The following is an 18,724-nucleotide window of genomic DNA, read 5'->3' on the forward strand; positions in this document are numbered from 1 at the left end:
TTAGCATTTAGCTTCTCCAGCGGGGGTATGGATCTTTCTGTGACTGGCGTGTGTCTCAGGGTCATACAGTGAGGGTTTGGGTGGGATCCGTCTCCCTCTATTGATGTCAGATAACATGGGGGGGGGGGGGGGGGGGGGGGGAAATCTGCTGTTTTATTTGTTTTAAATGTTACAGGAAATTATGTGGTAAGTTGTCAAATGGAGTGTGGAGAGCAAGCAGACCGTTCCGTGATGAAAGCTGAAGTTGCTGACTCCTGCCAGTGAGGCGGGGGTGATGGTGGGGGGGGGGGTTTCTCACTTCTCAAAAATATTATGAAGGGACACACAAGATGAAACAACCCCCCCCACCACCACCTTCTCGCCAGAAGGACGCCCCCCTCCGTGAGAGCTCGCACTCAGCCATCCAGCCAATAGAGATGCACACATGCCCCGTTAAGCACGCCGCACGCCATCGACCAGCCAGCGGACGCCTTCCATCTAGGCTCTCATTAGCGCTTCTTTCAGGCAGAGCCGCTAAGTCATGCGACGGCTTGTCCAAATTAAAATCATTGATCACTCCCACCTTTTTGGGCCGATTCAGAAAAATCCATAACGCCCCCTGGTGCCCAGTGTTCTCGATGATGCTTTTTAGTGGACAACTGCATGTGTGGGATCGAACAGCTCCTTAATGAGCCAGGGGGGGGGGGGGGGGGAGGGGTGCTTGGTAATGAATGAACAGGGCTGGGAGTGTGTGGATGAGAGCAAAGGGGCTTCCAGAGCAGGGTGGTTCTGTCATGTGATGTCAGTCACCTGCTCCTTATTCTATCTCCCATTGGCTGCTTCCTTGGCTCCCAATGGGCTAAACCAGACAGTGATTGACAACAGCAAATAGTCCCAGCCACCAATGGAAATCAAAGTCTTGTCTTTTTCTCTTTTAATGTCATCAAAGAGGTGACAAAGAAAGTTCAGGAGCAGGAGTCAAATGATTACAGGGTGAAATAGTTGGCTCTGACTGATTTAGAAATGAGAAACAAAGTAAAACATGGTGGAACAAACAGTTACTGTATGTTTCAGGAAGATGCTGGGTTGGGTTCTAAGGTGCAACATCTAGTTGTCTTCGATTATGCCTGCCTGGCCAGAGGAGACGCTCTATCCTCTGTTGTGTTGCCAGGAAAGATGGAGTAAACAATCAGAGAGCGGCCCAGCCTTGCTCCTTCCTGACTGGTGAGCAGCAAGGCAGCACTGTGACCTCTGATCTAGGAATCTTTCTCCCATATTAGCCCCCAGCAGTGATGATAGTTCCGGCTATAATGGGCCATCCCACTGGCTAATTATTCATCCTGACATAAGGAGAAGAAGAGGGTTTCAGGTTCACAGAGAGTGCCTCCTGCTGGCAGACATTCCTTTTCTTCCAGGCCTGTTCTGACGCCCTTGAATGAATGTTATGGCCATAGATCCTCATCACCCAAAGACATGACAGCGACCACCTCATTTTTATTATGTGTTTACAGGCCCTTTTTATCCTTTCAGCTGCTCAAGACATTTCCCAGCTGGGCTGTCACCCATATCAGTGTCAGGTGGTGAACACCCTGCCCACGCCGCCAGATGACACTTCCCAAACCGGACATTGCCACTTTGTGTTCCAGCATCCCATTTCATTTGTTAATTTTTCCGCAGGGCAACATGTTGTTGCTGCTGGAATGGACCCCCTCTGTTTCGATTTCATACGGCGGTATTCCTTGGAGATGGACCGCCAGCTCCGCCCAGCCCCTCAGTTGCCCGGGAGACAGCGGCGTCAATGGAGGGTAGCGAGAGTGTCCCTCTGCTTGTTGTGGCTTTATTTCAGCCATCAATCCACCCGTATTCCCACTGGGGAGATTTAAACAGACGATTTAGCATGCCAATCCCATGGTGCATTGCAATGCCGTGACACAGTGATCCGTATCTGGGGGGGGGGGATGGATGGTTAGATCTGGGGAAGAAGACGACTGTGCCCCAGCTCAGCGTTGGTGTGTGGAGTGCGCGTGGCACAATCCCTGTTAAATATAGATTATTACTCAATGTATATAGTGTGGAATTATTTGATAAAAAAAAACACAATTTAACAGGGACAAGATATCAGTGAAGCTGGAGCACCTCCTAGGAGGTAGGGGGCGCCATTGACTGACTATGAATATAGATTTTTTTTTATAAATGACTATATATATGTATATATTATGCATCAGAGTATGCATAATTACTGTACACCCCATGACCCCATACTGAAAAAGATGGATGGGGGCATAATTACTATATACATCCCAGCAGCTTCTCACCATGCTTTTAATGCTGGCCAGGGAAGCCGTCATTGAGATGGGTCCTCTGCACCTCATTACACGCGGCAGTACCAGAGAGCATAAAGCGACCCAGTAAAACGGACCGTTAAACGAGCACCAGCTGGTGACCGTATCATGTTGCCAATGGACCAGCCCCAGCGCCGCCATGGAAACATGACCCTGGCCTTCCCATGGACGGGGGCAATCAGCTGGCCATCACATGGCCAGGGGCCTTTCACAGAGGTTGCCACAAGGGAAGCGGACATGGCAAGGACTTCTGCAGGTCACATTTAGGAGGTCTGTCCACAGGAGTGTGTGACCCAGTCAGGAGCTGCAGCTCCATGAAGGTCCTTCGAGTCATGGTTTCAGTTTTTTAAACTTACAAGTATATTTCAGTGCAAAATTGTACACCCCATAGTGAAATGTCACAGGGCCATGAACACCTTCATCTGAAAGAGAGGCTAAAAAACCAAAATAACTATAGTGGGTGTTCAAGTGTGGGTGTCTGTATCTGTGTGATGCTTCCATGTCCCACTCTCGCCAGTGTGGGGAAGCAATAAAAAAGGCGAACAGAATGTTGGGTTATATCTCTAGGTGTGTGGAGTTTAAGTCAAGGGAGGTGATGTTACACTTATATAATTCCTTGGTAAGACCCCACTTAGAATACTGTGTGCAGGTTTGGTCACCATACCTCAAGAAGGACATTGCTGCCTTAGAAAAGGTGCAACGAAGAGCTACGAGAATGATTCCTGGTCTTAGAGGAATGTCTTATGAGGAGAGGTTAGCGGAACTGAATCTGTTTAGCCTTGAGCAAAGGAGACTAAGGGGGGATATGATTCAGGTCTATAAGGTTCTAACGGGTCTGGATGCTGTTCAGTCAAATGACTATTTCAATATTAGTCTAAATACTAGAACTCGTGGCCATAAGTGGAAATTAGCGGGAGAACATTTTAAAACAAATTTGAGGAAGCACTTCTTTACACAGCATATAGTTAGCGTGCTAGTGTAGCGGAAACTAAAACCATGGGTTCCTTTAAATCAGAGCTAGATAAGATTTTAACAACTCTGAGCTATTAAAGTTCTCCCCAAACGAGCTTGATGGGCCGAATGGCCTCCTCTCGTTTGTAAATTTCTTATGTTCTTATGTTCTTATGTGTGTGTGTTTGTCTGTGTCTGTCTATTAGTCTGCCTGTACGTGTCTGAATCTGTCTGTATGACTGTCTGTCTTTCTGTCTGTCTGTCTGCCTGTATATGTCTGTCCATGCATGCTTCCCCGGCAGTGACATCCTTCCAGGGATCCCTAATCTTCCGAGCGGAAAAACCCCATGCTAACATGCTAATGCTTGAAGCTGCATCCACAGCTCTGTGGGGTCAAAATAGGGCTATCCCAAAATACAAGCACTTTCCTTATCACCCGGCAACTGCCCAGGCTGCCGGTCTGCCACACACATCCACATCCGCGACCCACTGTGACTGCAGCTGCTGGCTAAAGGAAATACTAACTTATAAAGACTTTTCTATTTTTTTTGTGAAAAGCGGAGAGAGACAGACAAGGAGGGCGACAAAACAAAATCAGACGAGTCACTGGCATCAGAGAAAAAGTGATTTACACCGTACTGCTCAGACTGGGAGAAAACAGAAAACTTTTCTGAACGCCCACCCAAAGAGACCAGCCAAAATTTCAGTTAAATATAAAGGAGAATCAGTGCTGGAAAATCACGCGAAAACAAAGATGCACCAGAGTTTTGTATTAAGCAAATGCAAATCTACCCATTGCAACTTTTGGTTGAAGCAGAACTTCAAGTCAGATTAAATGTCAGATGATCATGCTTGGAGGTTAAAGCTTTCACTGAGAGACAGCAGGGATGGCTGCAGGCAGCATAGAGGAGGAGAGAAATGTCAGTGTCAGGCTGCCCAAATGCATTAAGTTAAAAAGTGGTTTATAGTGTGTCAGGGAGTGAATCTGCATGAAGGAGTGTGTCTGTGTCAGGAAGTGCATTTGCATGAGGGAGTAAGTCTGCATCAGGGAGTAAGTCTGCATGAAGGAGTGAGTCTGTGTCAGGGAGTGAATCTGCATGAAGGAGTGTGTCTGCATCAGGGAGTGTCTCTATGTCAGGGAGTAAGTCTGCATGAAGGAGTGAGTCTGTGTCAGAGAATGAGTCTGTGTCAGGGAGTGCATCTGCATGAGAGTGAGTTTGCGTCAGGGAGTGTGTCTGTGTCAGGGAGTGCGTCTGCATGAGAGTGAGTTTGCGTCAGGGAGTGTGTCTGTGTCAGGTAGTGCGTCTGTATGAGGAAGTGCGTCTGCATGAAGGAGTGAGTCTGCATGAAGGAGTGAGTCTGTGTCAGGGAGTGTGTCTGTGTCAGGTAGTGCCTCTGCATCAGGGAGTGCGTCTGAGTCAGGGAGTGAGTCTGCTTCAGGGAGTGTATCTGAGTCAGGGAGTGAGTCTGCTTCAGGGAGTGTATCTGTGTCAGGGCGTGTGCCTGCATCAGGGAGTGCGTCTGAGTCAGGACAAATATAGGTAAGAGAGGCAATAGCAAGTCCTACAACTGTTAGGGAACCCTTCCGTAAGGTATTATATTTGCAAATACAGGTAAACCCCAAATCAAAGGTGGAAACCCTACTGTGGGGGTTGGGGGGGGGGGGGCACATGAAAGCGGCTGCGGTCAGGGGTGCAGATAACACCAACATGCTGAGCACACAAACATGGCACGTGTCTGTTTCGATTTGTCACTGGCAAGCTAACAGGATACCTTAGCGACAGGGGGATCTGTAGAGCCACCCGTTTGCCGTGAGACTTCATCATCTGCTCATCGGGGGGTCGGGGGGGGAGAGAGTTACACATGTGTGGGGCTGAGATCCAAGCAGTTCACAATGAAATTTGCTAAATGACTGCCACCAGGGGCCATGGTGGTTGATGATTCAATCAACTTGTATGATAAAGGTTGCTGTTTCAAGTCCCAAACTGGGTCTGCTATATCATCCATGGAAAAGGTTGTTAACCTTGCAGCACAAGGCACAGGGCAGTGGATACCCTGGACAGGATGTCAATCCATCACAGGGCACTCATATAATTACACACTAACTTCAGGTTTTCAGACTGCAGGAGGAAAGTAGAGGACCTTAAGGAAACCCACAAAGCTTGCAAAGGGCAGGAGACCCAAGGAATTCGGAGCACAGCGGGCTGGGGGGCTTTATAACATCCACTTTCAGTTCATAGGCCATATCTCTGCAGGTCCTGGGAAGCAGTGAGATGCTCATGTTAACAGTGGTGAGTGAGATACTTTCAGGACAAATCTCATTCGATCTATCCCACACTGAAAACTAGCTGCCCTATAATTGATCACTTTTGACCAAATATGTTTCTGCGTGATTCCATCTCAGGCTATAAAGGGATGATGATTCAAACACGTGGGATGATGACTCCCTCTGCGATTTGTCATGTGCTCCCGTTTTTAATTAAAGTCCGTAATTAGCGTGACCAAAAGACAAACTTTTAATATGCCTTAAGAGGTTTTTTTTTACCCAAGCCTTCCACTTGGTAGCCAATCACAGGCTCCAGCTTGTATATTATGGGCAATTGCTACCCCGTGTACCGTGTCTCAATGACCCCTATAATCAGCTGGCTGTTTCAGAATAAATGAGAGAGGAAAATGAAGTAATCCCCGGGAGTGTCTGAAAAAGCTTCTGCAGCCTCTTCCTCACACATCCCTATAGATTTCCCCTTCCTTATTATTTGTTCTCTCAGAGGTAAGGAGCGTGCACTGATTACAGTGCATTGCCACCCCCACCACACGACAAACCACCTCAGGGATGAGAACCAGAGTGCAGCCATGCAGCAGCCAATACCTCAGCAACATACTAGTCCAAAGGGACCAGTGTGATTTTTTTCCAGTAGCTGGAGTGCCAATGCTGCCACCAGGCCCCTGTAAGTTAGAAGACCTCCTTATAGGGCTTAATGTAAATTAACATCACACCCAGGACAAAGCAATTGCAGGTTAAGGGCCTTGCACTAGGGACAAATTACTCTAGGCATTCACAGGACTTGAACCAGCAACCTTTGAGTTGCTGGCACAGATCCCAAGCCTCAGAACCACCACTTGCAGTTCCTCAGCTCACAGTTAAAGGTGCTCCAGCACATGTGCAAGGCAACAAAGTGCTGAGGGGAGAGCGAAATCACTGCATGTCACAGACTTCTTACAAAGAAAACAAGCTTCTGTTATTTAACCTCAGAAACAAGAGCACAAGCCCTATGATCACCACGTCTGTTATAACCAAAGTACCATAAGTTAGGCAGGGATCTCAAACACCAGCCCCGGAGAGGCAGTTTGCAGATCTAGCAGCTCAGACACACCTACTAAACCTGGTAATTAACTGTTTAAGATGTGTTTGAGTCGGGAAATCAGCAAATTCTTTTGGATTCTGTTCCTCTGATACCAGAATTAGGGAACCCTTCCATAAGGTATTATACCTTGACAAATGCAGCACTCCTTGCTATGGGATGAGCAGCACCACTGAACTGCCTAGTATTGTGCTCCACGGTGGTGCGTCCAGACACATTGAAAGCCGCTAAGGCTCATGGGAGGCCAAACCAGAACCGATCATGGCCTTTCCAAAACAGGAAGTGTTACCTGAACAGGCTTACCAGCAGCAACCCCTCCATTATATTCTTGAGGCTGTTATGATACTAACAAATATGGAGGCATATCAAATAAACGCTTGGTGTGTGCAATTGTATTTAGGTCCGGAAAGGAGAAAACATCCATCTTTCAGTCAATCCCAGGTTATATATTTTCCATTAAATGACCCTATTTATCATCCTCCTGCCTTTGCTCCTGGTGTGACCATTCCATACAGCAAGACATCAGGACGCAGCTAAAAGCAGAGCGCCCCCTAGAGAACAAGCTTGTGTAGAGATTCCTGACAATCCTGGAGCCACACAGGGACATAGAAGGAAAAATCCAAGGGCTTCTTGCAGAGAACAAAGACACTGGAGGGGAGTTGTCCATAGAGTCACTCTTTGGTGTTAATGTGGCTTTATGATGCTCTCCACCTAGAACCAGGTATTACAGGGTATTATAACAGAGCCCACATTTTAATGTGGTATTACAACACATATTTTATGCCCTGAACCTATGATCTGCTTTCATCCACATAATCGCATCGTTTACAGGGCCTTGGACTTTACAGAAAATCCGCCGGTCCATCTTCCAGCTTATCGTGCTGGTCAGGGTCACGGGGGAGAGAAAGAAATGAGATTTATCAGCATGTTTTAATAATACCCACCGTAGAGGTGCTTTGATGGGCGACTCCGAGCGGCATGTCAGCGGTGGGTGTTATTTGTAAAACACTAGCTCTTGACCCTCCTGACTTCCACCTCACAGAGACATACCCCCCACCTCCATTTTACATATCATTAGGCGCCCCCCCCAATTCCAATCCAGGCCAGGCTTCTCCTGGGGGGGGGTAATAATGATCCTCTGAGCCTGCCCTGCTCCCCGCCAAATACAACAGCTATAATTAAGTCTCCTCTGCTCCTTGGTAAGATATGAATCAGAAATGAGGTAACCTGAGTCCTGACAGCCTGATGGGGGGGGGGGGGGCTGTGAAAATGTATTACCAATTTATACGGGTTCCCTGGGACACGGACTGGCTTTCATCTGCGATGGCAAGAGTGACCTGTTAGGTTCACGGATAATTTTCTCCCACTGTGGCCGTTAGACTGACCTACCCCTTCCAAATGGTTTGGGGCCTGAGCTGGAGGCTCATAGGCTGCCGGTCCCTAAATTTCATCATGGGGGCAGATGACGGCTCCTGTACCTTTGGATGTGGTGCTCAGCCTTATGTGAGTCACAGTGGTTTTAAAATACTAGAAGGTGAAACTGAGCCCCACATTGTGGCAGTTGGGGGGGTGGCTTGTGATCAGTACCTGATTGTGATCATTTCCTGAAGACAATGTCCATTTCTTGATTGACACTGGGCATTCTGTTCTCTTCCTGGTGGACAGTCTTAGTGGACAGACTTGGGAAATCTGTACTGCCCCCATACTCTGTGACCATAAACTTCCTCTTCACCTTGGGGCAGACCCCTGGCAAACCTCCGCCACGGCTCTTTCCGGAAAAACCCACTGGATCCGTTCCGTTCCCCTGCCCTTCACAGCTATGATCAGAGCCGTGGCAGCGGATTCTGGCTCTGCTGCCTATTCCTTTGTTAATGTGCCAGGGCCCTGTCGTTGTGCTCCTCTCCCTCTCATCTTCCTCACCTCAGTGTCTCGGGGTCTTGGAAACATGGGATCTGTTTGATCTGTGGCTCGATGGGTACCTGACTAACTGAAGGGCGATTTGAATAATTCATCACTGTTCTTGTTCCCAGTTTCACGACACCAGCAAATATCACTGACTGCCGCTGTGCAATGACATTGTGAGGAAAAGGACGTTAATGTTTCTTTTTACATCCTCTCTGCCTTTTTCTTTCCCTGTCTGAATGAGACACTGATGAGCGGGAGTAGTGAGCCAGACTATAGTATCAGCAAAAATATCATTCCAGCTCCAACAAACTGAGATCCAAGCCAAAATGGTTGACAGGATCCCGGCTTCTTCCAGTTTTAACAGTGTGATGTAGCTCAGCATAAGTTGCAGTGCAACTGGGAAGGACAACAGGTCATCAGAGGGTCACAAACCTTACATCGCAATGCTGAGCAACATGTACGTGATTAAGTCCATAAACAGGAAAAAAACACTCTATTTTGATTCTCTAGAGGTCCTCAACGTGAAACTCAACATACAAATTGCTCCCAGAATGTTTTTCAGGATATGTCATCAGAACTACGACTGCAAGTGCAAGGTGGTTTTGGCTAATATCCAGCTAAGACCCGGTCCTCTGTGAGTGGATATCAGGTAATGAAATAAGCGTGCCGACCTCGGGGCCTCATCGATATTCATTCACTGTCCAAAAGGCTACCTGTGTGATAAATTGAAATTTAAATTGTATCAGGGTCTCCCCGCCCACACCATCTGTGACAGAGGCCCTTTTACCATTGAAGAGCGGTGAGGGAACCAAGAACGTCAGTCCAGCAGTACCCCAGGCCTCGCCCTTCTTGTGGAGGCTGCTGACTGGCTCAGAGAGGCTCTAGGATCAAACCCAAGGATAAGACCCCACTTAACTCTAATCCTAACCCTACCTCTAACCCAAAAGGCACCCATAAGCCTAACCCTAACCAAAACTCATTTGAGCAAGAGGCACAGGCAGTTAACCATATAACTTATCCAAGATTTAATGTGACAGATTGCATCCAGATTGAGGTTCTACCCATTCTTGCAGATAAGTGGCATTTCTCTTATTCTAGTAGAATCATAACATTCTGGGCTGTTCTGCATCCAGGTTTCTGCTTCCACATATAAAGATATGGGAAAATCCAAGCAGATGCATCACTGGAGCCTCAGCCCAAGACACACAGCCAAACTTTGTTCCCACTAACAGCACATCTGGGAGACCAATTAACAAGGTCAGGGCATGACCCTGGCTGGCCACTGAGTGCATGGAATTGCCCCAGGAGGACACTGAGGGCGTGGTCCCGGCCGGCCACTGAGCGTCTGGCATGCCCCGACAGGACATTGAGGGCATCTTCCTAACTGGCTACTGAGGGAGTGGCATGGCCTCTGCAGGACACTGAGGGCGCGGTCCCAGCTGGCCACTAAGGGCATGGAATAGCCCTGGCAGGACACTGAGGGCATGTCCCCAGCTGGCCACTGAGGGTCCACTGAGGGCAGGACATTGAGAGTGTGGCCCTGGCTTACCTCTCGGGGCTTGGCCTTACCCCTGCTACTCCTGAGAGTTTTAATCTTCCTTAATTTTTCTGTAAACCTAATTTGAGATGTGTCACATAGCCCACTTTCTTTCTTCTACAAATGAACCCTGACCTTTGACCCCATTCATAATTATGCAAATAAACACCCCCCCATCATTTATAATCTTGCCATTGGCTCCCGCTGAGGAAAAGCTGAGGCTTGATTAGTTTATTGTTTTCTGCAGTGATGGGGAGCTTAACTCATGAAAAGGCAGCTTAGCAAGGTGCTGTGTTACTGGGACGGGACCCAGAGCAAAGACAGACCATTGCTGCGAAACAGCCCCCTGCTGGCTGTAACTAAAATGTACTGCAAAAACAAACAGAGGCAGGAGAGGGAATGAGGTGGGTTAAAGGCATATTAGCAGAGCTATGTTACTAATACGGTTGTGCAATTTCTTATATTAACTTTCATCTCATCCAGAGAGCAGCAGACAATGGGGGACCCCCGAACTTGCACACCCCTTATCTCACACTTACACCAACATGAGCACAAGCAACATGAAACTGCACCTGCTTTAATGAACACACAGGGAGGGCATTCTGAAAAGTCACATGTGGTGTGGCCCCTCAGAGGAAGGGCTCAGTCACGTGACAGGGGTAAAGAGGGTGGGAGGTGGTGAACCAACAGCAATGGGAGGTGGGGGGGATAGATGTTAGATTAGGTATGCCGGTCTTCTGTGGTCGTTGACACTCCTTGGTGTGATTCTGATTGTGGTCTGGTTGGTGTTTAGGGTGGCATGGTAGTATTGTTGTCTCACACCAGTGTGACTAGGGTTTGAGTCTCCACCCTGGCTCTGTTTGCTTGCTCTCCCCACGTCATCATGGGGTCCCCCCCCCAGCCCAAAAACATGGTATGGTGAATTGGAGTTGTTAACATCTCCATAGGTGTGAATGTGTATATGTGTGTGTGTGAGTGCCCTGCAATGGGTTGGCACCCCATACTGGGTTGTTCTCTGCCTTATACCCATAGCCTCCCGGACAGGCTCCAGACCCCCTGCAACCCTGCATAGGACAAGCATGTACAGAAGATGGATTAATGTATGCAAGTTATTTATGTAACAGAAACTGCTACTAAATTTGTTATATTTGTTTTAAATAACTTGCATAATGACAATTAAAAATCCTTGATCTTTGAGATTATAATAAGGTGCAGTCTGGCCCGCTTCCAGACTAGGCCACTGTTCAGCTTGTCACCTGTGTGTCACCTGGCTGGTATCGAAAGAGTCCTGGTTAGTCCCTCTGGTCAGAACGTCAAAGATCTGGGACTTATGGAAACAGACGTGACAATCAGGCTCCCTCTCCCCATCAAACAGACACCCATTCCTGCACTCCTCGGCAATCAGCAGGCAAATCAGCCTTTGCTATGAGCCAATCAAATCGCTGATTCAGCCCCAGTCTGTTAATTGGCTGCTTTTCGGGATGTGCAGAGAGGTGGAGATTGGATCTGTCATCAAACGTTTGCCTTTGAATTCCTCCGTTATCCTGCTGATGCTCTTTCCCAGGGTGCCCGGCAGAAGGATTCAGAGATGGGAGGGAATGAAAGCAGTGGGCGGTAAATGAACAGGCGGCAGGAGGACAGACCAAGGAACAGAGTGTGACCACAGAGGCCTCAGGCCCTTAAAAAGCCTTTGGGCGGTTTATTTGTGCAGACTGTTGACTGTTAAAGCGCACTCCCCACGTTGTCCTGTAGGGGATGGTGTTTGATTCCGGGCTAAGATTAAAAGCAGTGTGCCAAGCTGGCTTTATGTTACTGGGAAGCCAAAACAGGAGCTGGTAAATTATCCCAGTGAGATCCTGTAGTTGTCGGGCAAGGATTTGGGAATCATCCTCAAATGGGAGGAAACAACAGCACGTAAATCATGGCATTCATGGCCTTTCACACTCTACATGCTGAAGAAAGCATGCCGTGGAGCTCCAGGGTTCTGCGTGGAACTGATTTCATTGTCAAATCACATAGCATCTTGGTTGATCTCATCAATAAACTGTGCATGACTTTATTTTTCTGATGTTCTTCCTGTCCCACAGCCAAAGTCCTCAGGTCCACTCATTCAGTAGCTAGCCTGTGGGCTGCCCACTGACAAGCCTCCAATTATCCAACAGTTTTTAGAAATTGTTTTTCTTCTCTGAGACTGATCAACTTGAAGAGGGACCCATTTTACAGCAGCAGAAGCTCTTTACTACTTTGCCAGGATACCAGCGTTCCCATTCCTGCTGATATGTGGGATTTCTCTTTTTCTAGAAGGATTAGAACATTCTGGGCCATTCTGCAGCCAGTTTTCCACCAACTAGATGGCATCTTTCCACAACTCGGTTCGACATGCCAAAGCTCCTCCTGAAGAACGTGAGAGTTTAGCGGCTTTGACTGAAAGTTCAGCGAGGTCTGACACTTCCTGTCATTTTGACTCACCCTGTCATGTTCCCAGCAGATTCTCAAGGGCTGTCGCACTTCGTCTTTTTCCCAACAACAGTCTAAGGTCTCTCTGTGACGTCCCCGTGCTTCTTGGTTTTGTCCCAGCTCTGAAAAACCTCCTTTTGTCCATAATGATAATGACGTTCCTGTCTCCTGATGTGTGTACGGCCTGTAATTACTGTCAGCAAGCTCTGCTCCCTCATTCTTCTTGGCAAGAATGTGTGTGTGGGTGTGTAAGACAAAGAAATCGCCTCTCATAGTGTTTAAAAAGTCCTCAGCATTAATTTATTCAGCATGGATTTTAGCCAAAGGGAACGTCGAGGCAAGGCTGGGCCGGAAATCTTTTTTCAAATGGGACAAAAGTTGGAGTGTTTTGGAGTTATAATTTAAACTGCTAAATATCACAGGCAACGCATGATCCCAATGCATGGGGAGGGAAAGGTTCTTACTGGTGGGACAATAACGTCATATTCACAGATGCTGGATGCACTGTCAATGTCGTAACTCAGCATGGCTGCACTCCTTGGAAACGGCAATGGGTTACTGTAGCTACTGCCTCAATGCTTGGTCCACCAGGTCCCTGAGGAGGACTCAGACAGCCCTTCGGTGGGGGGGGGGTAGGGTCCTCTGTGTGATAAACGAGGCTGGCGCAGTGACATTCAGGGGGCGGCACCTGCCCTGTGGTGGGCACGCAGCATTAGCTGGCTCATGCGCCGCCTTCCATACCCCACCTACTGGCCGGCTCTGGTCTTGGCACCCCCACATACCAGCACCTTGCCTTGTCCCTTGGGGACACGTTTAGATTAAACATTTAAAAAGGAATTAAATTAGTGGGTCATTACGCTGTAAAAAAAAAAAGCCTACAAATAACAGGGTTCCCGCGCGATCTTAAAAAGTCTTAAAAAGTCTAAAATTCAGAAAGTTAAGTTTAAGGCCTTAAAATGTCTTTAAAAATGCCCAGATTTTCATCCTAGGTCTTAAATTTAATTTACCCAAGTCTTAAAATTCTTACCTCCGTTCATTCTCAAAAAGCGTTGTCCGCAGAAAATAAAATAGTAAATCGCTGTAAAACTAATCCGTTGGTTGTGTTTTCTGGTCTGCACCGGTGTCTGCGTGGTAATAAAACTACAAATCCCATTGCGTGATCACTGCAGCCAGGCAAACAAACAGTTTGAGAGAGAAGGGTCTGGCTGCAAAACGTGCACTTTCAGCCACTGACGTCAGGTGCACGCTCAGCCACAACAGGAAGTGCAATGGAATCAAGCGCTAACTTAGTTCTTGAGGCCAATGTGAAAGGTATGTTGTTTTATACATTTGTATTACTGAATGACAATTACAAGTTTGTTTCATGCCATACATTATTGCAATGTAAATGTTTTGATGTAGTAACTTTTTTCTCTGATGACTGAAGTGAATTTTTTCAGTTAAGAGGCAACTACTAGCCAGTTGGTTCACGTTATCTTAAATTATAATTAAAATAATGGTCCATAAGCATTTCATGCTTTGGACCCTTAATAAACACATTTCTACTTTTACAGAGCTTTTCATGGAGTTACCTTGTGAATGTCTTAGTTTCCAGCATATAGTTTTTAGTTGTTCGTGTGGTCTTGAGGAGAGCGTTTCTCGGTCTCCTTATGGTAAGGCAAGGCAAGTTTTTATTATCATACACAGGGGTTATTTAATATGTGTCAGCGTCAGACGGGGAGGCGAGCAAGGAAGCAGGCGAGCAGCAGCCAGAATTAGGGAAACGGGGTTTATTCTGAGGGACGGACAGGCATGGACATCCAACGAGACACTACAATGACAAGTCTGGGGAAGACTGACTCAGACGAGGACTAAATACACAAGACAAGCTAGACTTAACAGGACACAGGCAATCACAATTAGGGCTGAACACGAGGTAACGAGGTGGGCGTGGCACACATCGGGAGCGGACGGAGCGGGGCGTGACAATATGCTTTATAAAAACAAGATTTTAAAAAGTTAAACCAAGTCAAAAAAGCAAAATAGAGATGAAAAAAAAACTTATTTGAATAAACATTGCTTAGAAAATCTAAAAAATCTGATTAAAAGTGCAGTATGTCCTGCCCCTCTCGTCCGCTCCTCCCGTGTGCCACGCCCGCTCGCTAACCCCGTGTGGATTCCCTGTGTTTATCAGCTGTTTCCAGTTGTTTTCATTATCATTGATGGGTCTGGAACGTAACTTCCGCGATAGGCAGGGGATCACTATATATTTTAAGGCTTAAACTATAAAAAAAGTTTATGTATATGGTCTTTCTATATCGCGGATTTTCACCTATTGCTGATGGGTCTGGATCCCCCGCCTATCGCGATCCAGCAATAGGTGAAAATCCGCGATATAGAAAGATCATATACATAAACTTTTTATAGTTTAAGCCTTAAAATACCACTCCCACATGCTTTAAACACATGTGAACGTATTAAAACGCATTTTGTAAACACATATGATATGTGGATGTTGGGCTAAGGATATGAGTGACAGAAAATATGAAAAATTCTGGTATCATTCGAATGTTTCTAGTAATGCATCGTGTTGGTCTTAAATTTCACTCATAATGGTCTTAAAATGTCTTAAAAAGGTCTTAAATTTAACTTATTGAAACCTGCAAGAACCCTGAAATAAAATGGCAACATCACGCCAATCGCTGACATTTTTGGTCTATTCTGTTTCAAGTGTGGCTCCAGTCAAGGGGAATGAAACAGGCTTTTTATGGTGTTCCGTGACTCCTGCAGCGGCTTTCATATGGAAACGGGCTAAACAGAAAATGACAAAAAGCATCCAGTATCTCTGCAGTGACTAACCTAACACCTGCCAAGCTTGAGTAGGGAGCGCCCGTCACTGTGCGACCATTTGGGTCACGTCTGGGCAAGACCACCCATTTCTGTGGAAAAGTGGCAATTTGCCCTGACCTCATACTTTGGGCCAGCTGTATACCAGCCCAGCATATGATGCTCCATGTATCTGCATCAGGAGACACTAAATCACATCTGCAGAAGGACCGGTTCAGTATTTCACAAATGTTTTTCATTGAACGTTCCAATCAACCAACCCCACCCCCCAACCCCGCTGTCACAGAGGCCCCACCTCCATCTCTGCTGTCACACAGGCCCTGCCTCTAACCCCGCTGTCACAGAGGTCCCACCTCCATCGCTGCTGTCACACAGGCCTTGCCTCTAACCCCGCTGTCACAGAGGCCCCATCTCCATCTCTGCTGTCACACAGGCCCTGCCTCTAACCCCGCTGTCACATAGGCCCTGCCTCCATTCCCGCTGTCACACAGGCTCCATTTCTGCTGTCACACGGGACCTGCCTCTAACCCTGCTGTCAAAGAGGCCCCACCTCCATCTCTGTTGTTACACAGGCCCTGCCTCTAACCCCCTTGTTACATAGGCCCTGCCTCCATTCCTGCTGTCACACAGGCTCCACCTCCATCTCTGCTGTCAGACAGGACCTGCCTCTAACCTCCCTGTCACAGAGGCCCCACCTCCATCTCTGCTGTCACACAGGCTCCACCTCCATCTCTGCTGTCACACAGGCCTTGCTTCTAACCCCGCTGTCACAGAGGCCCCGCCTTCATTGCCGCTGTCACATTGGCTCTGTGCTGATGGGCTGTCAGGTTAGTCTGCCTCGTCTGCTCAGCCAGGGTCCTGCGAGCCCTGCCCATTACCTGTTGTTATTGGACCACTTCAAGGGTGATACACCATGCTGGGCAATTTTAGTTGCATGCATTTAAATACCTGTAAGTTTCCATATATGCATTGTATGGAGGCACACACACACACAAACACACTAAATATATATGTGCAGTTAGCGAACATTAAGACGAGCATACAACTTGTATTAACTGCCAACGGGTGAGTGTATTTCTTTGTACTACAGTATGATTGCCATGGTTCTCATTGTTTACATAAATTTATGTTCCATTTACCTCAGATGTCATGCGATGGCTTTGTTTGTATTACTTTATGTACTATAATTATTTATTGATGCTGAAAGTCAAAGTAAGATAACAGTGAAGTTCATATTGGGACATGATTTATTATTTGATGCTGCAATCCATATATGTTTATATGTTGTAATTATATATATACACTCACCTAAAGGATTATTAGGAACCAATCACATTAGCCACATTACGAGGAATCAACCAATCACATGGCAGTTGCTTCAATGCATTTAGGGGTGTGGTCCTGGTCAAGACAATCTCCTGAACTCCAAACTGAATGTCAGAATGCGAAAGAAAGGTGATTTAAGTGGCATAGTTGTTGGTGCCAGATGGGCCGGTCTGAGTATTTCACAATCTGCTCAGTTACTGGGATTTTCACGCACAACCATTTCTAGGGTTTACAAAGAATGGTGTGCAAAGGGAAAAACATCCAGTATGCGGCGGTCCTGTGGGCGAAAATGCCTTGTTGATCCTAGAGGTCAGAGGAGAATGGGCCGACTGATTCAAGCTGATAGAAGAGCAACTTTGACTGAAATAACCACTCGTTACAACCGAGGTATGCAGCAAAGCATTTGTGAAGCCACAACACGCACAACCTTGAGGCGGATGGGCTACAACAGCAGAAGACCCCACCGGGTACCACTCATCTCCACTACAAATAGGAAAAAGAGGCTACAATTTGCACGAGCTCACCAAAATTGGACAGTTGAAGACTGGAAAAATGTTGCCTGGTCTGATGAGTCTCGATTTCTGTTGAGACATTCAAATGGTAGAGTCAGAATTTGGCGTAAACAGAATGAGAACATGGATCCATCATGCCTTGTTACCACTGTGCAGGCTGGTGGTGGTGGTGGTGTAATGGTGTGGGGGATGTTTTCTTGGCACACTTTAGGCCCCTTAGTGCCAATTGGGCATCGTTTAAATGCCACGGCCTACCTGAGCATTGTTTCTGACCATGTCCATCCCTTTATGACCACCATGTACCCATCCTCTGATGGCTACTTCCAGCAGGATAATGCACCATGTCACAAAGCTCGAATCATTTCAAATTGGTTTCTTGAACATGACAATGAGTTCACTGTACTAAAATGGCCCCCACAGTCACCAGATCTCAACCCAATAGAGCATCTTTGGGATGTGGTGGAACGGGAGCTTCGTGCCCTGGATGTGCATCCCACAAATCTCCATCAACTGCAAGATGCTATCCTATCAATATGGGCCAACATTTCTAAAGAATGCTTTCAGCACCTTGTTGAATCAATGCCACGTAGAATTAAGGCAGTTCTGAAGTCGAAAGGGAGTCAAACACCGTATTAGTATGGTGTTCCTAATAATCCTTTAGGTGAGTGTATATACGTATATATATATATATATAGTGTCTTACATCAAGAACTTACATCAAGAAGCTTCTTTCTCTTTCTGTTTTCTTATCAACTTTTGTGGAGTCCGCAGTTTTTAGGCTCCTTTATTTCATAAAGCCCTTCCTGTAGCCACTCACTGAGTTACCTAAGCTCGCTTGCACGTCATTGTTCCATTTTAGCTTAAACATGCCTGCGGTGCAGCACTGAGAAGGACACCGTAGAAAAATGAATCAAATCAGGTTGAACTGAACAGAGTCTATCTTGGTCGACAAGTTGACCGTTGCCAAGGAGACACCATTTCGGGTGGAGGAAAGGCTGAAGCCGTGTTGCCTAACCTATGCTAATCAGCCACGCAGAAATAATTACCGAATCATCTCTAAAAGTTTCTGCCTGTCTATTACTGATTTACGACCCACCACTGTCAGGCTATTTCAGTTGACTGAAGAGCAGTATAATGAATGGGATTATAGTGGGGGGGGGGGGCTTCAAAACAGCAGGTGGGTAATAGGTTTGACGTAGGACCAGCTGGAGTTTAGATGAAACATCCATTTTTGCTCAGGTGGAGCTCAGTTACCCAGTCTGGCGTTACAGCCGCCGCACGCTGGAACATCTGGCAGAGCAAGCGGGGACCTCCTAAGATGCTGTTTCCTTTGGGTCACTGTTCAAACACCAGAGCCGGAGTGAAAATATGTCTCGGGGAGCTGGACCGGCGCTCCTACCCTGTTAGGTAAGACCCTCTATGCTGCCAGGATGTCTGAGGTCAAGGTTCATGGGGAGGATGGAGGATGAGCAGAAAGGATGAGATCTGAAGATCTGATGAGATCAGAAAGGATGAGGCCCTGGATGA

The sequence above is a fragment of the Paramormyrops kingsleyae genome, chromosome 4 (assembly GCF_048594095.1).
Source record: "Paramormyrops kingsleyae isolate MSU_618 chromosome 4, PKINGS_0.4, whole genome shotgun sequence".
Classification (NCBI taxonomy): Eukaryota; Metazoa; Chordata; class Actinopteri; order Osteoglossiformes; family Mormyridae; genus Paramormyrops; species Paramormyrops kingsleyae.